Here is a 19,340-nt window from a genome sequence, read left to right as displayed (position 1 = left end):
GTTACACGAGGGAAGGGGTTTTGTTTGCTTTGTTCACTGCCGTATTTCTGCCACCTCCAAGAGGGCATGATGGAGGGTGGGAGCTTGCATTTGACTGAGTCATGGCAGGAAACCGATGGCTGCAGGCTCGAACGGGGACCCCTCAGAGAAGCCACCCCTCAGAGACAAGGCAAGGAGGACTGAAGAGTACCCAGGGCTCACCACAGGGTAGGGGGTGGGCCTAAGGAAGTGTGGCCAAGCTGCGCTGTAGGAGGGGACAATGGGGGGACAAGAGCTGAGGCCTGTGGCTGGAGGAAACAGCAGCGTCATCCTATGTCCCAACAGGGAAGTGAGTGGGGAGTAGAGACCCCTACTCTTTCTCCTCCTGCTTCTAACCTCGGGCCACAGTATCCTCTTGGCTGAATCCAAGCAGAAGCTAGAGAGCAAGAGAGCTCCCTGGCACAGTCCTTAGAGGTCAGGATCCTGGGCACAGACAGGGTGGGGAAGGGCAGACTTGGATCTGGAGGGGGATATATGGCGGCCATTCACTGTGCGTGTGATAAACATTGGCTGAGCACTTGCTCCATGTCAGAGTTTGCACACTGGAGACAAAAATGTGATGCGAACGTTGGCAGAGCAAGGGCTCTGTCTGCCCTGAAGGCAGCTCGAACATCCCTCGCCTGGTTCTGGAAAGAGCCCCCCCACCCCCAACCCCGCCACCACGACACACACACACACCCTTCCCTCTGCCAGAGGGCCTCCCTTCACTATCTGATTTGGGGGCAGCAAGTAGGTAAATCAGTCTGATTTACAAATTACATTGACAAATGGAAATGAGGGCGAACTGTTGAAGGAGGGGGAGGGGCTCAGGAAGGCAGGGTGTGTAGGGGCTTGGAGTCGGGGGAGGGTGTGGGGGTGCGCTGGGTGATGGGAACTGGTGGCCTGAGTCATGAATCAGCCCACAAGAAGGTGACCCTGGAGTTGTGGTTCAGGCTCCAGAGTTTGAAGGGTTCTAATCCCACTCCATCAGTCTTTTGATCTTGGGCCTTGGTTCGGTTTCATCACCGCCGAAAATGGGTGAAGGGGTGGATATATAGGGTGTAGGAATTTGGGGAGGATTAAAGGAGAATCTGCAAAAGGTCTAGCCCGGTGTCTCTGGGGACACCAAGAACACTATTATTATAATTAGAAACAAGGGCTACCATCGCTCCTCCCCACCACTCCCCGCCCCCACCCGAGCACTATTCCATTTCTCTCTGGCAAGCTATCGCCACCCCCTCTCCAGCTCCATTTAGTTCTGAATGTTTTAGGTCATTCTATGCCTGGCGTTCTGCCAAGGCTCTGACAAAGACAGGAGTTTCTGCTCATTCATCCTAATGCAAGTTTCTGCGTTTAGGACAATAGGGGGAAAAAAAATGCATGAAAGGGCTCGCTGCCTGTGGAGGGGAAATCTGCTTAGAATTGAAAATCTGAGTTCTTCCTTGGCCCAGCTCTCTCCTCCCAGCGCTTTGGCAAAGGCTGGCTGGGAGAGGAAGAGGAGGGGGAGGAAGGAGGGGTGCGGGGGAAGACCCAGCCTAGGACCAACGAAGGGCGGGCTGGGGGTGGGGGGCAGGGGCGAGGCCCCGGCTAGCTCGGGTGAATGGGTTTCGGGTGGCTGAGGAAGCCTGCCAAAAAGGCAGAGGGAAAAGGCTAGGCCCCGGGTGGCGCTGCCGCGGCACAGTTTCCATGGCAACACCAGTTGCGGCTGGGGCCAGGCTCCTGGCCGCCTCCACTCAGCTCGCAGAGGAGGACGCATCTGACAGGTCGCCTTGGCCCCGTGCGTCACCAGCCGGTGCCACCCTGTTCTAGGCACCAGTGCTGCCGCTCCCTGGGGGAGATGGGGTCCAGGAAGTTGCCCTACAAGCCTCTGGATAATGCCCAGGCTTTATTCAGGCTGGGATGGAGACACGGCTCGCCATGGAGCCAGACAGGCGGAGCTGGGGATGGGGCCATGGACGCGGACAAACCAGGCCCTCCCCAGCCCCTCCCCGCCCCTCCCCCCGCACCCCGGAGGCCGGTGGGCCTTCAGGAGACAGGGCCAGGCCAGATGTGTTTGTTAAAGATGCCTCTGGAGGGCCCTGGAGGATGGATGAGGTTGGTGGAGGTGAGAGGTTTGGTTAGGGTTGGATGGATGAGAGGTTAAGGAGAGGTTACAGGGAAATCCAGCAGAGGGACAATGGCCTGACCTAGGGCACCAGCAGGAGCCGGGGGAGATGAGAGCTCTTTAAGAAGTGACTGTATCTGGTGCTTGGATGCAAAGGGTGATGAACTGGAGGAGCCCAGCACATCTCCCAGAGCGGCAGGTAGGTGGGGCTGTCTCCGTGTCTCCAACATGGAGAATGGGGAGAGGAACCCTTTCAGAAGAGGACTCCTTCATACCATTCTTATCTAGCTTCTCCCTCGGCCTCTGAGCCCACCAAGAACTAGATCACAGCACAGTTGTTTACATTTGACAAAAGGGGAAGAGATAAGAAAGTGGGGGAAACAAAATATACAAGGGCGCTCCACTCTGATTGTTTCCGACCAGGGTTCCTGGCTTCCTTAACCAGTGGAAATTGACCACAGAGGCCAGACATGAAATTTACACAAGGTTTTACTGGGGCTCTTGCCTCAGCAGAGGGAGCGCGAACAAACAGGTTCCCTTGCTTTCTTGCTCCTGGAGAGGAGGGAAAGCTGGTTCCCTTTTTGGGGTGAGGGTAGGGATGTGTCCAGGGGTCAGGCCTGAGGGGTGGCTTAGGTTATTTGCCCACCGCTTAGGTGGTATCATATGCAGGGGCATGCACATGTGCAGTACAAACTGCTTTTGCTCCTTAGGTTATTTGCCCACCGCTTAGGTGGTATCGTGTGCAGGGGCATGCACATGTGCAGTATAAACTGCTTTTGCTCCTTAGGTTATTTGCCCACCGCTTAGGCGGTATCGTGTGCAGGGGCATGCACATGTGCAGTACAAACTGCTTTTGCTCCTTAGGTTATTTGCCCACCGCTTAGGTGGTATCGTGTGCAGGGGCATGCACATGTGCAGTACAAACTGCTTTTGCTCCTTAGGTTATTTGCCCACCGCTTAGGTGGTATCGTGTGCAGGGGCATGCACATGTGCAGTATAAACTGCTTTTGCTCCTTAGGTTATTTGCCCACCGCTTAGGTGGTATCGTGTGCAGGGGCATGCACATGTGCAGTACAAACTGCTTTTGCTCCTTAGGTTATTTGCCCACCGCTTAGGTGGTATCGTGTGCAGGGGCATGCACATGTGCAGTATAAACTGCTTTTGCTCCTTAGGTTATTTGCCCACCGCTTAGGTGGTATCGTGTGCAGGGGCATGCACATGTGCAGTATAAACTGCTTTTGCTCCTTAGGTTATTTGCCCACCGCTTAGGTGGTATCGTGTGCAGGGCATGCACATGTGCAGTATAAACTGCTTTTGCTCCTTAGGTTATTTGCCCACCGCTTAGGTGGTATCGTGTGCAGGGCATGCACATGTGCAGTATAAACTGCTTTTGCTCCTTAGGTTATTTGCCCACCGCTTAGGTGGTATCGTGTGCAGGGGCATGCACATGCGCAGTACAAACTGCTTTTGCTCCTGACTCCCTTGTTTTTGCTCCAGGTTCCTCAAACCTGGCAGATGGTTTCTTGGTCTCCTTGTATCTTTTGTCCAGAGTTTGTCTGCGACTGCCCAAGCAGATAGTTATTTTCAGTCCCATATGGTTTCTTTGTATTTTGTTGCTGGAGGAGAGGTGTGTCCAGGTGCAAGCATTGCAGCTCTGCAGCAAAGCGACCCATGTCCCAGCCTGTCTCAAAAGACACACTGTCCCCTGGATGCGTGCAACCTGAAGGAGCCGGTGCTCAGACCAAGCGGTGCTGGCCCCTCAAATGCAGATGGGTATCTGGTGGAATTTTGTCACCACTTTGTCACCAAACAAGTGCAGTCTTTCTGTTTTGTCTTGCTTTGGTCATCTTGGTATCCAAATCATTTGTTACGGTTCTATTTTCTTTTTACTCCCTGCGGAATTCCTTTCACAAACCTTGTGTCAGGGTGGAACCCTGTTTCCTGTGCCCTGAGACAGGTCTACCTGTGAGAGTATCTGTTTGCAGCCCCCTCCCTTGTTCTAAGTAAGTGGATGGGGCAAGTGGGCATTGAACACGGAGGACCTGGCTGTGCTGACCTTGGGCTCTACAGGAGGAATCTCTGCCACTTTCCTTTATGCAACAGACCCCTGTGTCTAAAGGGCTCAGTGGATACAGAACTTCCCAGGGACACAGCTACCTATGTCGTTTTTATGGGGACCCAGCTAGCCAAGGGTGCACTTCATTGGCTCCCTCCCACCTACTCTTGTCTTTCTACTCATAACTCCTTGGTTCTTGGTGAGAAAATGGTGGCGGATAAGGGGGAGTTTGGGTTATCCAGGGCAGCTCTGTGTTCCCAGCTCTCAGACCTCCCCGATCACCTTCTCTAATATCCTACCTCCCTCTAACTCTACTCCCAAGACCTAGTTTCTGCTTTTGCTGTATTCTCACCACCTTCTGTAATTATTTTGTTGTTAACGTGATTATTATCAAAGGTTTATGGTGTGAGTGTACGGTCCTTGAAGCAGGGACTTTGTCAGTATGGTTCACCACTAAAGTTTCAATCCCTTAGAATGGTTTCTGGCCATCAGAAAGTGCTCAGTTTTTGTGAAGGAAGAATTACTAAGTGAATGAGTGGACAGACAAACCCAAGAGAACCGGCCAGTTTTTCTTCAATGCATTCCTTCTCTGATGGAGTTCAGGAGGCCCTTGGGTGATTTTTTTCCCATTTTCATCTCTCTGTTTCCAAGGAGGGCTGGACTCCAGATATTCCTGTGTATTTGGCAAGGGTATTATTTATCATCCAACACACATTTGTTGTGTGCCCATGGGTGCCAGGCCCACCGTAAAATGCAGCAAGTTCAGCAACGGAGCAAGACAAACAGGGTTCCCGCTCTCGTGAAGCTGATACGTTAGTGTGGCAGCCAGACAATAACACGAATGAGTGACTAAATACATTGTGACACAGATGAAATGAAAAAAGCCCTGTAATGGAGGATCTAATAAAAGCAGGGTAGTCACAGAAGGTCTTTCTGAGAAGGTAATGCTCTAGCTGAGACCTGAAGGTTTGGAAGGAGCCAGGCCTGTGAAGAGATAACGGAGTGATGATGTTCCAGGGCGCGAGGCCAGCAAGTGCAAAGGCCCTGAGGCGGGAAGAGATTTGGTGTGCTCCAGAAGGCCGGTGGTCAGGGAGATGGGGCAGAACCTGGTGTTGAAGGGCCTTATATCCTATGGTGAGAAGTTTGGTTTTTTAACTGAGGTATATTGGCAACCAGACTTCCTTAGTGGCTCAGTGGTAAAGACTGTTGTTGTTTAGTCGCTAAGTTGGGTCCAACTCTTTTGCAACCCCATGGACTGTAGCCCGCCAGGCTTCTCTCTCCATGGGGTTTCCCAGGCCAGAATACTGGGGTGGGTTGCTGTTTCCTTCTCCAGGGGATCTTCCCAATCCAGGGATCAAACCCACTTCTCTCGCACTGACAGATGGATTCTTATGCAGGAGAAGCAGGTTTTATTCTAGGGTCAGAAAGATTCCGTGGAGAAGGAAATAGCAGCCCACTCCAGTATTCTTGCCTGGGAAATCTCATGGACAAAGGAGGCTGGCGGGCTGCGGTCCATGGGGTTGCGGAAGAGTTGGACACCACTTAGCGACAACACAACAACACACTGACAACCACTGTCAGGTTTTCCCAGGTGAACGATGGGTTCTGACTCACGCTTTGGCTTCTGGATAGAGAGTGATTTGGGGGTGGGGTGGAAAGCAGGATCTGGAAGTGGAGAGAGGAAGTGAGTGGCAACTTCGGTTAGGGTGCTGGCCACAAGCAAAGTGGGTGGAAAAGAGACCAGGCAGGGTTTGGGGGTGGGGGTGGGAACTGAGGGGACCTGTCAGGGTGGAGACGGGGAGGGAATGAGATGCGTCTCCACGATGCCCAGCTCTCTGGCCTGAGGAATCCAATCAATCTGGTGAGCAACACAGGGCTCAGCTGCTGTCAGAGAAAGACCTGGTGTCCCTCCAGAGTCTACTAGGGCTGGGCAGGAAAAGACTCCACTTCTGCTACATAAAGAGCCCCCCGTGTGCATGGCACGACGTGGGGGTCACGAGCAGAGTTGTTAAGTGTTGGTGTTATCCACCGTGCTGCATGGCTTTGAATCATCTAATTCTTTCCCCCGTTCTGGCGTTTGAAAGCATGCCTGGACCCAGTAGTTTGGAGATAGAGTGCTCTACCTCTCAAGGGCCTTTCTGCTGAAGGGGAGCAGCTTCAGGCTCCAGAGGGCAGAACCAGATGGTGGGAGGCACAAGGATGTGGATTCTAGCTCAACAGAGCAAGGAAGAGATGGCTGATAACCAGAGAGCTTTCACAGGGATGAGCCTCCCATCTCTGGGTGTATTCAAGCAGAGCCTGTCAACCCAGGAGCCCAGTCAACAAGGAGACTGGGTTCCTGTGGTTGTGAACACCCCTTTCCTCTAGCCCACCACCCCCCGCCCTGCAACCCACATTTCAGGAGTTCAGCAGCTGCCGCCTCCCATGGTGGGCACAAAAACCCCTCTGCCGGTTAGCTAAGACTAAGCAGCTAAGTCACAGCTAAGCCTGCCCTGCTTGCTCTGGGTTTAACAATCTCTGCTTTCTCCCTGCCTGTCGTGGCCAGGGGAAGAGCAATCCCCAGCGTGGGTGGAGCGGTGGGGCCCGGCTGATGCCTTGCAGGCCTGTCCGAGGCCTCTCCGCTTTTCAGGAAAGGGTGTCCTCCGTCTGCAGGGCTACTGCAGCCGGGCGTGCTCGCCAGACTCCTGCGGGGGCATTCCAGGGGCCTCGTGGATATGAGGAGGGGGCTCTCCTGCCCTAAGGGATGGGGGGCAACCTCAGCTCCCCGACCTCTCCCATCAGCACCCCTAGATGGACAGAACTCTACCCGGCGAGTCCTGGGGGCCTGGGACCTGCACAGGCGGAGAGACTACAGGCCGTCTGGTCCCAGCTGCGGCGGAGGGTGGGTTAACACTTCCAGCAGGCTCTGAACTCTGCCAGGCGTGACTGCTTGGCTCCAGGGCCAGTCTCAGCTGCTGCAGTGAATCCCTTTGAGCTTCCAGATGGAAGAGAGTTGGCACGTAGTGCCCCCCTCCGGGGAGGGCCATGGTGTCCTGCTTGTAGGGGGACCAGGATCCTTGGTGTGAAGGAGCTGTCCTTCAGGGACAGGACTGCAAACTCCTCTTCTGTCAAAGCGCTGATGATGGTAATGAAAGGAATAATGCCAGGCAGGAGGGAGGGTATGAGTGGCCCTGCTGGAGGAGCTGCCATGGGGAGGGGAGGGGGTCACCTAGCTGGGGTGGGCTTCCCCTTCCCTTGGCTGTGGCCCCACACTTGGGGGCCAGTGTGGAAACAGCAGATGAGCATTCCTGACTTCTCAGATTGGAGGCCCAGTTGAGAGCAGACGGGTTGTAGGTGGGTGGGTGGGGGTGCTGGCTGGGGCGGCCCTGCAGGGTGGGGTGGCAGTGGGGCCTCCAGGTTGTCCTGGCCAGCTGACCCTGTTATTTTTAGCTCTGGAATGCTCCTCCCAAGCCCCTTTCTGTTCTGTTTATCTTGCTTTTGTGTCTGTGTTCCTCTCCAGGAAACCAGTGCAGCAGGAGTGGGATAAAGGGAGGGAAGCGGGGAGGAGATTGGGGAGGGGGGCTGATGGAATGGGAGAGTTTGGTGAGGGCCTGGGCTGGAGGAAGAGGTGGGTGCAGCTCCAGCCCGCCCCTTCCCCTCGCCCAGGGGCTACATCTTTCTCTTTTTCTGCATTTCTTGGGGTCGGGGCCCCCAGGAAGCCTTCCTCCTCCTCCACCACCCCGATACACACACTTGTCGTCAGCCTAGGCCTTGGGCAGTCCCGTCCTCTCAGCTGTCTCCTTGGGACCTTGGGTGAGGTCAGACCTAGATGAGGGGTGGGAAGGGACAGCCCCCAACCCCTGGCCCTGGGTCAGGACACTCTGGGATCCCCTGAAGGAACTCCTCTGTGAAAATGGCGTGGGCAGGGGCACTGGCTGAACTCGGCTCTCAGTCCTTGTAAAATGGGAACGACAGCCACTCCTCTCTGTGAGGGGACTGTCGGGGGCTGCAGGAGATGGATATGAAGCCGTCCTGACACCAAGGGGAAGCTGCGAGTCTGTACTTAGGGGGTCAGTCGCATCCCATGGGGGGCCTCCCGGGGAGGCGGTTCAGCAGTGCTTAGAGGAAGCCACCTGCCTCCCCACAGCCTCCCTTAGTCGCTGCTTGGCTGCTGAAGCTCTGGTTACAGGCGTGTGTCACTCACCCACCTGCTCCTCTCCCTCCCCCGCCTCTCGGGTGCTGGTGTGCACCCTGCTGGGGACAGGGAACACCTGCATGGGCTGCCAGAGGCGGGGGCTTCCAGAAGATAGCCACCTCCTGCCAGCAGAGGGGAGGGGGTGGTGTGGGAAGGGGAGGGGGGTTTAATCCTGAAGTTTCCACGATGATTTTTCCTGAGTCAGGTGGGTGCACTGTCTCTTCCTGTCTTTTCCTTTAAGCCACCTTCTAGGGACAGGCCATCAGCCCTCAGAGAGGGCCTGGCGACACCTGGAACCGGAACTCCAGGGAAGAGGCCCCCACGATGACGGTCAGCAGTGAGCCTTGGTCCTCCTGGGGGTGCTGAAGGAGCAGCAGAGGCATTCTGGCCACTAGCTGCGGTCAGAGGGTCAGTTGATAAATGGCTGTGCAGCCTTGGAAACTGTGCGCAAAGCGAGGTGGGCTTGCCCAGAGCAGTCCTGGGTGCAGGCGAGGGAGAGGGAACCATCTGGGGCGCCCACTGTCCCCGGGGCGGGCAGGGGGCCTGACACCACCTAGAGACGGAGGAGAGGCAGCAGCTGCTGTCCCCGGAAAGGCACTGACCTTTAGAACAGGAGACAGAAATAGCTGGGGAGAGGAGAAGAGAACCATGCGGGGAGGTGTCCAGGCTGGGCAGGGGCAGGCCCAGACACAAGAAAGGGAAGAAAGCGCTGCTCCAGACACTCACTGTGCTGGCATTTCACGCACTTTCACTTATTCCCGCCCGCCCCCCTCTCCAGCCTGCGGGTACTGGCATCACCATTTCGCAGATGAGAAGACTGAGCCTCAGAGGGGGTGTGGCCAGGCTGGTAATCGGCAGAACTGGGACTGAACCAATCCCAGCTGGCCTGGCAGTCCACTCCTCTACAATGCCTCCGGGCCCCCTCCCGTTCCTAATTACCCCACCTCGCTGGGGTGTTGTGGGGTGGGGATATTTAGCTGAACTGGCACTTGCCGCTGGTCTGACATGAGGGAAGAGGAAATCCTGTCATTGAGGCCTGCTGCTAAGTCATTTCGGTCATGTCCGACTCTTTGCGACCCCATGGACTGTAGTCCACCAGGCTCCTCTGTCCGTGGGATTCTCCAGGCAAGAGTACTGGAGAGGGTTGCCACGCCGTCCTCCAGGGGCCCTTCCCGACCCAGGGATTGAAGCTGCATGTCTTGACGCCTCCTGCATTAGCAGGCGGGTTCTTTACCCCTCTTGCCACCTGGGAAGCCCCAGTAGGGCCTGGAGTCCTTGAAAAGTGAACCGCAACTACTGTTGTTTCTTAGGTGACCCAGAGCCCCTGCATTTTGGGGCCTGTGAGCCCCAAAATCGCCTGTGAGCGATTTTCCTTCCCTTCCTTCCTCACAGAGAGAGGGATGGTCACTAGCTTCCCACCCACTTCCCCTCAATTGTGCTGGGCCGAGTCTCGGGAGACCCCTCCCCTTCGACAGTGGCAAGGATGAGCTTGTTGAAAGGCCCTTGCTCAAGCCACAGGGGGCCGGAAAGGAAGGTGAGAAGAGCAGACTCAAAAATAATGCCGGCTGGCTGGCTGGTGCCCCCCTCTCCCTCCCCACGGACAGCTCCCCAGCCTGGGCAGCTCCCAGCTGTTTCTGCTTATCTGAAGCCAGGGAGGCTGGTTGCCTGGATACCAGAGCTCCTGATTAGCAGTTAGGTCCTTCTGGGGCAGGCGGAGCTGCGCATCCACAGCCAGCTGGGCGTGGTATCCCCAGGCTTGGCTGAACCAGCTCTTGGAAAGGTGGTGAAGGAGGATTCAGGCAGGCGGCAGGGATTGGGGTGGGGGGCGCACTGAGGAAAAGACCCCCTTTGCCAGGAGTTGGCTCAAAGTGATGCTTTACACTCAGAGAATCTGGGCCTTGCCACTTGCTGGCTGTTTGACATTGGTCCTGTGAACCTCTCTGAGCCTGTTTCTCTGCTTCAAAGAGTGGTTTAAAGAGTAAATATGATGATTAGCTGAGTGCTCAGAGCACGGTGACCTTAACCCTTTGCCCCCACCTGCTACAGTCGGGCCCCTGTGGACCCTGTTGTCCATGTCCTCCAGGGAAGCTGTGTGCGGTCCTCCCCGTGGCACCTAGAGCAGCCTGGGGACTGCAGGCTGTGGAGCCAGGCAGGCGCTGGTCCAGCCCTGCCTCCTCATTTTGGTGCCCTCCCCACTCCTATGTGTAGCTGGGGGCTGGGAGACAGGCCCGGGGTAGAGTAGAGAAGACTGGACCAGAGGGCTCTTCTGAAACCCACGCAGAGCAGGCCGTGGGTCTGGATGAAAATCAGCAAATGGCTAAAAGGCCCTGGTGATCCTTGAGGTGTGTGTGGTCATCACAGACGCTCTTCTTGACCCTCCTGCCTTAAGAAAAGGGCAGAAAAGGAACGGGGTGGCGGGGGTGAGGAGGGGCACCATTTCCCTGGGGCCTGGCTCTCTCTCTCTCTCTCTGAATGGAGCAGGAGATGAGGCTGTGTCAGTAGCACAGGGAGTGGAGCCCATGAATAATGCAGAGAGTAGCTTGGGGCCACTAGAAAATGGTCACCAGCCCATCAAAGCAGAAAGTGGGCCTCGAATACAGAGTGGAGGGGAGCCTGGGGGCTGGAGTGGGAAGGGAGGGCTTGGCGCTGCCCTTGGGGCTCTGGGCTGAGACTCGCTGTCCCTGCATTGGTCCTGGGGTTGCATGGATCTCCCCATGGCACCTAGAGCAGCTTGGGGACTGCAGACCGGGCCTGACTGCTGGCCTGGCCTTGCAGCTGGTTAGGGCAGGAGGCAGTGCCTAGCCATCAGTACTCTTCTAAGCAGGGCAGTTCAGTTCAGTCTCTCAGTCATGTCTGACTCTTTGCGATGCCATGGACTGCAGCATGCCAGGCTTCCCTGTCCATCTCCAACTCCTGGAGTTTACTTAAACTCATGTCTATCGCGTTGGTGATGCCATCCAACCATCTCATCCTTTGTCATCCCCTTCTCCTCCTGCTGTCAGTCTTTCCCAGCATCAGGGTCTTTTCCAATGAGTCGGTTTTTCGCATCAGGGGGGCCAAAGTATTGGCGTTTCAGCTTCGGCATCAGTCCTTCCATTGAATATTCAGGATTGATTTCCTTTAGGATGGACTGGCTGGATCTCCTTGCAGTCCAAGGGACTCTCAAGAGTCTTCTCCAACAGTTCAGAAGCATCAATTCTTTGGCACTCACCTTTCTTTATAGTCCAACTCTCACATCCATACATGACTACTGGAAAACCAAAGCTTTGACTAGATGGACCTTTGTTGTAGACTTAGAGATAAACTCGCTCAGGCAAATTTCCAGAAGCTTGGGAACTGGGGAAACTCTAAGAGAGGGATGATGCTTAAGAGTCAAGGGAAGACAGTGAACCCCATCATGAGGGGTTTGGGTGGAGGAGACCCCCCAGCTCTCCTCTAGCTTGCCCTAGGCGGCCTCAGAGTTGCACATTTGGAATTTTTTTTTTTCCCCTGAGTTTAGAGGAAATCTATGGAGGATTTGAATAGAACAGAGACAAGATCAGGTGTGACTGAGCAAATCCACTCGGGCTGCTAGTGGCGACTGCAGGGTGGCCAGAAAACCTGGAGATGTGGATAATGGGATGGTGTCCTGCAAGATCAACAAACCGTTTATTCTGTACTCACTTTTGCCTCCAGCCTTGCTGGTCACACTGTGATCTGGGAGAGCGGGAACGTGGCGGGGAGTGAAGGGACTGTCAGAGGCGTCCAGGGCCAGAGGCTGGTGTGGCCGAGGGCTGGGCGGGGTTTGGGGATTGAAATGACCACATTGAAGTGACTGGCTTAGTTTGCCTGGTGGGGAGAGAGGCCTCAAAGGAGGCTGCTTGGCTTCTGGCCTGGGCAACTGGGTGCTGGGGGTTGGAGATGGGAGCCTAGTATGCAGAAGAGAAGCCCCGAGAGGCTCAGGGAGCTGGGAGGTGATAGCTGGAAATCAGGTCAGGAGTTGGAGACGGGGCCCTGCTGCTGCAATGGGCCCTCTGAGTGGTAGACCAGCAGCCCTGCTCCTGCACACCCCCACCCCACCCCCCAGCCCACAGGAAGACAGGGGCCAGGTGAGGCTCCGTTAAAGTCCTTCTGGCTGGGGCCTGGGGCTCTGGGTAATTGCTCAAAGCCCAGGGCACTCCGAGGCTCGCCTTCCCTCTGCTAGCCGTCGGGCCCTGGAGCAGCCCCATGAGGCTCTTCCCCATGGGCGACACCCCAGGAGAAAGCCTTCCTCCCTCACCACCTCCTTCTCTGCCAGCAAAGTGCCCCGAGGGGCTCTGGTGCCCTGGCAAACACCTGGCAAGGGGTGCCCTGGGGTGTTGCCCTGCAGTGGTGGAGGTTGAGTGCAAGCCTCCCCCTCCAGGGGTGAGTGTTTATGCTCTCAGTTGCCTCCCAGCACTCCTTCTCTAAGGGCTCCTGGGCCTTCTCGCCCCGTCTGCCCACACACAGCTGCGCTGGGAAGGGGTTTCCCGTCAGTCCCCATTGGTGTGCAAGCAATCCAATCACGGGACCAGCAACAGCCTCCAGGGAGGGACAGCCCGTGAGTCGCCCGAGCAAGGGAAGAATGGAACAAGATCAGCGAAAATTGGAGGGATGGGATCTTAATCAGGCTGTTTGGGGATGCCCAGAAGGCCAGGAAAGGCCGCAGAAGAGCAGGGTGCTGGAGGGGAAGAAGCTCTGGGGCTGGCAGGAGACGGAGGGTCCCAGCAAGCTGGTGAAGACAGGTGGGTGTCAAGTCAAGTGGGAAACAGGGAAAACAGATCAAGGTGTGCTGGCAAGGTCTGGGAAATACGGTATTGTTTCTTCCCGTGTGCTTCATTCATGTCTACATCCCTGCTGTGTTCCAAGGAACGTTCCAAAGATGCAGAGATGGGACACAGTCCTAGTCCTGGAGCAGCTCCCCAGCTGTGAGGGGCAAAGACTGGGCAAGGCCCTGGGAGTCAGGGCCCAGATGAGGCTAGAAGGCTGGCGGGGTGGGGGTAGTGTGTCCTGGAGATGGTGTGTGTGTGCGCGCGCACTCAGTAGCTCCATTGTGTCTGACTTTTTGCGACCTCATGGACTGTAGTCTGCCAGGCTGCTCTGCCCATGGAATTTTCCAGGCAAGAAGACTAGAGTGGGGTGCCATTTCCTACTCCAGGGCATCTTCCCAACCCAGGGATTGAACACGAATCTCGTATGTCCTGCATTGAAGGCATATTCTTTACAATGAGTTCCACCTGGGAAGCCCCTTGGAGATGGTGGACCTGACTTAATCTACCTGGAAGGAGAAGTAGCAGACGTCTGGGGAGAGGAGCAGTGGTATGAAGGCTGAGAGGCAGGGAAGAGTTTGGTGCTTCTCAAGAGCCACAGTTAGGTCGCAGCACGGCTTAAGAACAATTTATGTTCGTGTGTGTGTGTGTGTGTGTGTGTACACGGGTATATGCGTGTGCACCTACATGCACAGGACCTTGAGAGTTGAGTTGGGGGCACAGTAGGTTACAGCCACCTCGCCAAAGGTCCTGTGTTCTCCCCTGGAAATTTCTGGATCTTGACTTGAAGGTGGAACATATTTAGATGACATGGAATGACGTGGTAAGATCTGTGTCTCGAGGACAGACCGGAGCTGGAAGCGGCTGGCTCGGGAGCGGCCGCAGAGACCCCTGCTCAAGAGGACCAAGGCCTGACATGACACCTCACACTTATGGCCTTGTCTGTGCCAGGCATTGCTCTTCTCTGCAAAGAGGAATTCACTTGATCATCGCGACAGTCCTATGAAGCAGGTTCTGTCATCCCCACTTTACAGGCCAGGCAAGTGAGGCCCAGGGGGTGAAGTGACATTCTCAGGTTACCACATGGAAACAGGGGAGCCAGGACTTAGTCTGGTCCCAGAGTCGGTGCTGGGCGGAATGGGCCCGGCTGTCAGGATGGTGAGCTAGGACGGACTGAAAGGATGTCAAGAAAGAAGAACCAGGCTGACTGGAAAGCTTTAGAGGGTTGTGGGAGCACGGGAGAGAGAAATAAAGATGAGGGTGAGGGAGTCACGTAAGAGTCCCCGCCCAAAAGTCATACGTACCCGGAACCTGGAAATGTGACCTTATTTAGAAATAGGGTCTTTGCAGATATAGTGAAGTTAAAACGAGGTCATACTAGAACAGTGTGGGCCCTAGTTCCAAAGACTAGTATCCTTATAAGAAGGAAATATGGGCCCAGGTACAGAGAGACCTGCAGGGAAAGCCATGTGATGATGGAAGGAGAAACTGGTGTAATCAGTCTACAAGGATTGCCGGCAACCATCAGAAGCTGAAGAAACAAGCTGCTTGCCTCGAAAAACCTTCAGAGCACGGCCCTGCTAACACCTTGATTTCGGACGTCTAGCCCCCAAAACTGTGAGAGGATAAACGTCTGTTGCTCTAAGTCATCTAGTTTGTGGTAATTTATCACGGAAGCCTTAGGAAACAAATAATCTCTCCCACTTCAAAGGAACCGAGAGGAGGATGCTAACATATCTAACGTGGGCCGGTAACACTCAGCACAGAAGGAAAAGCCAGGCATGACCCTCTAGGTGAGCCTTAAAAGAAGAATGTTGCACCGGTCTGGAAACGAGATTCTGACCGTGTAACCGTGACAGATTCTGATGAGAAGGAGAAGGGGAGGAGCCTAAGAGACGAGGTGCATCATCGCAGAGCTGGCGGATGAGCTCAGACTGAGAAGGACACGTTCAAAGCTGGAGGAAGGGCACAGAACCAAGGACAAGAATAAAGGCACGTCTGAGCTGGCAAGAATAGAACCCGTCCCGCTGCACCCCGCCTGGGGCTGAGGCTTGCAGAAAGGGCCAAGGGCAAGACAGCGTTTCAGAAGATTGGAGAGGGGAGAGGGAAAGAAGGGAGCTTTAAAAGTTTGGCTAGAATCAGGAAAACCTGCTTGGGGTGAGGGCTAGTTTAGCTTTCATGGATGACAGATACACCCAGATGCTATTTGTGGTTGATCTTCTCTGTAAGGAGAAAAGAATAAGAAGCATGGCTTTTTTTTTTTTTTAATGAAAAGAATAGCACAAATATTAGCGAGAGAAAATTGGAACCCAGGACTGGGGAGAGGACATAGCTGTAAGAAGATGAGATCCCCATCACAGGAGGCATTCAAGCAGAGGGTAGAGGAACTTCTCATCATGGGTGTGGTAGAGGTGATTTCTCTGAGACTTTATAGAGTGGACACAATCCATTGCTGGGCCTTCTGACCCTTGGTCCCCCTCCCACTCGCACACCACAGTGAAGGAAAGCTTGATAGTATCCTAGAGGCGCTCTTGCTTGCTTGGCTTTGGTGAGGAGGTGGTATAGAATGACAGCATCGCTTTCAGAGCCTTGGCTCAAACTGGGTACTTCTGGGCAAATCGGAACCTTACGATATGATGGCTTCATGACTAAAAGTACAACTCAGATATTCAGTTTGTTTTTTTTTAAACCGCCAAGCACTGAATGCAACCCCTGTCACGAAAAATCCTGATCCTCCTGCATCCTGTGCCCCTGCCCAGCCCCGACCCTCTGTGCCTCCCAGTCTGTTTCTGGTGGCCTTAGGCCTCACCGAGAAGCACAGAGGAGCAAGGCGAGGGCCTCTCTGCTGGGTGGTGGGGACAGCCAGACCCTACTTTCCTCCACCTCTGCCTTTCCCCTTTGTTTTCCTCCTGTCCCCTTCTCTGCCTTTAAGGCTGGCAGGATTAGCTGACAGGGATGAGCCCGGGCCCCTGTCGTCCGTCTGTCCATCCAGTGAGGGGATGGTGGGGACACTCACGTGATCCGTCAGACTCCCGCCCCCTGAGCCCCCCACCATCAAGGATTTACGAGGTGCCTCGAGGTCCACTCCCCGTGTGGTGACTGCAGGTGGGAGGGAAGGAGACAGAGACAGGGTCGCCCTTGGCTGGAGGACAAGACTCCGCAAGACATTTTCTTTGACCTTGAGAAGTCTTTCCACCAGCCCTGCCTCTCTGGAGACCTAGACGGGGGTGTCTGGAACTTACCCTGTTGGTGGGCTGCTTGCACACATTCTCTAGCTCAGTTGAGCCCAATTCCCGGTCTGGGAGACAGGGTGAGTGCAGGGCCCAGGGCCGCTGTGGGTATCAAGGCTGCAGTCACCTTGATACCCGCAGATGTCAGAGTCTCGCTCGGCCCGCCCTGCCCTGGGCTGACTGCCTTTCTCCCCTGCTCTGCCTTTAGATCCCAGCCGCCTCTTTTCAGGCCCAGTGGAGCACCTTCTCACCTCTCTGGGCCCCAGCGTGTGATGCAAGGGGCCGGGTAGTCATGCAGCCGCCTGCTCCCCTTTCAGGAGAGGAGCCTCCAGTCTCTGGAATCTTTCAAGTGCCATTCCCTTTTTTTTTTTTTTCAAGATCAAACAAATAAACCTGTTGTTTATTCTTTTTATATACAACATCTGATGGCCGCAGAAAAGAAGCGAAAAGGGTGTCTAATAAGAGTCACCACCTAAAAAAGTCACTAGGAGCATTTTGGTGGATATGATGCTTTCTGTCTTCCCCAGACACTGAGAATTCATCAGAGACAAGTCAGGCAGGGCCCCCGAGCTTTAAGAGTGCACATGTCAGTGGGAAAAATGACACGTAACCTATGTAACATCTACTGACGAGCAAGACAGCTCCCTCTCTCCTCTGCTTCCATCTCTCCTGCCATTGATTTCCTCCCCAGAAGCCTTCCTTTGGTTTCACACATCTACTCTGTGGCAGGAAGAGGCTTTTGTGTGTAACATGAGGTGCCGGACACACGTCTGGGGTGGGCTCTGTTCTGGGCGGGGAGAAGGCAGCCAGCACCTTGTCGGAGGCAGGATGATCAGGGCTCCTTGTCTCAAGGCTCCTTGTGCCCCACGCTGCCTGGGATCGACGGCTGCACCGCAGGGCGTGGAAGGAAGGGCTTCTTGTAGATGTGCCCTTGGGCCGAGTCACGGTGACAGCCGAGCCAGGGACCAAGACCCAGTTGACTACCAAGATGCCAGTTGCCAGGGCGGGGAGGGCTCCCGTTGCTCTTTCTTGCCTCCCAAGTGGTGTGAAGGGGAAGGAGGGGTGGTGAGGTGATGAGGAAGGCAGGGAAACTGAGAGGGGAGGGGAGGAGAACCAGCCTCGTTTCTATAGCAACCACACATGTGAGCCAGCTGCTGTCACCATGGAAACAAAGGGGAGCCTGCTCAGAGGCTGAGCGCTCTCAGGGGAAACACAATTTTTGACAAAAAAAAATACCCTTTGATAAAAATAAAGAAAAAATAATGAAAGCCACCCACTCTGGGATTCGGGGGCCCTGCCGAATGAGGTGACAAAGGAAAAGAGGGGGGCTGGGCCATGGGGGAGGAGGCTGCAGCCTGGCACTTCTGCCAGCTGCAGAGAGTTGCCGAGTCAGTATTTTTGAGCCAAGGGGGGCTTGGAGAGCACCCCACTTGATGGCTGAGGGACGGAGGTCCAGGGAGGGAGGCAGGAGGCTACCTTCGGGTCCCAGGGCAGGAGGAAGCAGCTCAGGGAAACCCAGGGGCTCTTGGGAGAAGGGAAGGGACACACTGGTTCTAGCTGGTAGCTGACTGTAGCCTGGGGGTTCCTCTTGAGGCAGTGCGTGGAGATGGGGGCAGGGAAGAGAGACAGAAATGGCCAAATTTATGCCCCTTTCCCTAGAGTAGGGGGTATGGCAGGTGTTTTGGCCTCTTTCTTCTCCCTCTACTCCATCCCCTCCCTGGTGGCTCAGTGGTAAAGAATCCACCTGCCAATGTAGGAGATTTGTTTGAATTCTATCCCTCGGTTGGGAAGATCCACTGGAAAGGAAATGGCAACCCACTCCAGTGTTCTTGCCTGGAGAGTCCCATGGACAGAGGAGCCTGCTGGGCTATGGTCCATGGGGTCACAAAGAGTCGGACACGACTGAGCGACTAACACAGACACACACACACATTGCTGCTAAGCTCAGCTTTCCAGGGTTTTGGCTGTCTCTCAGGGGACCAAGCCCAGATGAGTCCCCACCAGCAGGGCTGGAGAGAACTTGTCAGCCAGAGCCCACAAGGGAGCCTCCTAGTCTAAAGGCAGGAGGGGAGGAAGGGTGGAAACGCCCAGAGAAGGATGAGCTGGCTTCTCCAGGGAAAGCCTCACTCAACCTAAAGCATCAGCATGACGGAGGCAGGGCAGCCAGGCAGCATCACGGGGCCCTCGGTTCTAGACTAGATATTTGGCCAGGAGGAGACGCTCTTGGTAAGGGGTTCCATCCAGGGGCGATCAGTCAAGACACAGTTATTACAAGAAGGTGAGGGCTTAAAAAACAACAACAAAAAACAATCAATGCTTTAATACAAGGGTTTCTGAACTGCAGGTTCCTTGCAGTACAGCCGGCCCCCGGCCACAAAGAGACGCAAAGCGGGGGGCTCTGAGTGCCCTCCCAGTTCACCGGGAGCTTCTCTGCTCCTCTTTTTTATGTTTTTTTTCTCCTTTCTCTCACATAGCACTTTCCCAAATGTCATCTCATGTGCTGCCCTCTGAGAACACAAGAGAAGCAGATGTGCTCAAACCCATTGTAAAGTAGAGGACACAGCCTCAGAGAGCTAGAATTCAGACCCCCTAGCTCCAGAACCAGACGCCGAAGACCCCGTTTCACAGGAAAGGGACAATGAGACGTAAGTGAAGGTGCCCTCTGACTCAGGCTCTCCCAACCTCTCCCTGAAGAGGACAGAGGTGAGAGAGGACGTGATCCACGGACGGCTCAGGTCAAGGACCCAACAGCCAGAAGTGATCTTGCTGCCTCTTGCCATGGAGGTCCCTCCCCTCTCTCCTTGGGGGCTTTGTGGGGTCTCGGCCGGGGGGTGGGGGGACCCCCGGGAGGGAGAGGTGAAGACCTAAGGGGTGGCAGGGCCTGGGAGGGTGGGACTCTGCCCTCAGCTTCCAGGAGCGCCTCTTGCCTGCTTGTCAGCTGCCCTGGGCTCTCCCCACCGCCCCACCCCACTCCTCAGCCTCCAAGGCGGAG

The 19,340-nt window shown here is 55.3% G+C and overlaps 1 long non-coding RNA gene across 1 annotated transcript in view; it reads left to right on the top strand.

Moving 5' to 3' along the window:
• The first annotated feature begins 7,560 nt into the window (after positions 1-7,560).
• LOC132346423 (uncharacterized) overlaps positions 7,561-19,340 on the top strand; it is a 30,033-nt gene continuing 18,253 nt past the window's right edge. The window contains exon 1 of the long non-coding RNA XR_009496253.1: positions 7,561-18,993. This is a non-coding gene — a long non-coding RNA (uncharacterized lncRNA). The remainder of the gene's footprint in view (positions 18,994-19,340) is intronic.

This window comes from Bos taurus, chromosome 10, assembly GCF_002263795.3.
Source record: "Bos taurus isolate L1 Dominette 01449 registration number 42190680 breed Hereford chromosome 10, ARS-UCD2.0, whole genome shotgun sequence".
Lineage (NCBI taxonomy): Eukaryota > Metazoa > Chordata > Mammalia > Artiodactyla > Bovidae > Bos > Bos taurus.
The sequence above is the reverse complement of the archived record's forward strand: the minus strand, read 5'-3'. Positions and strand labels throughout refer to the sequence as shown.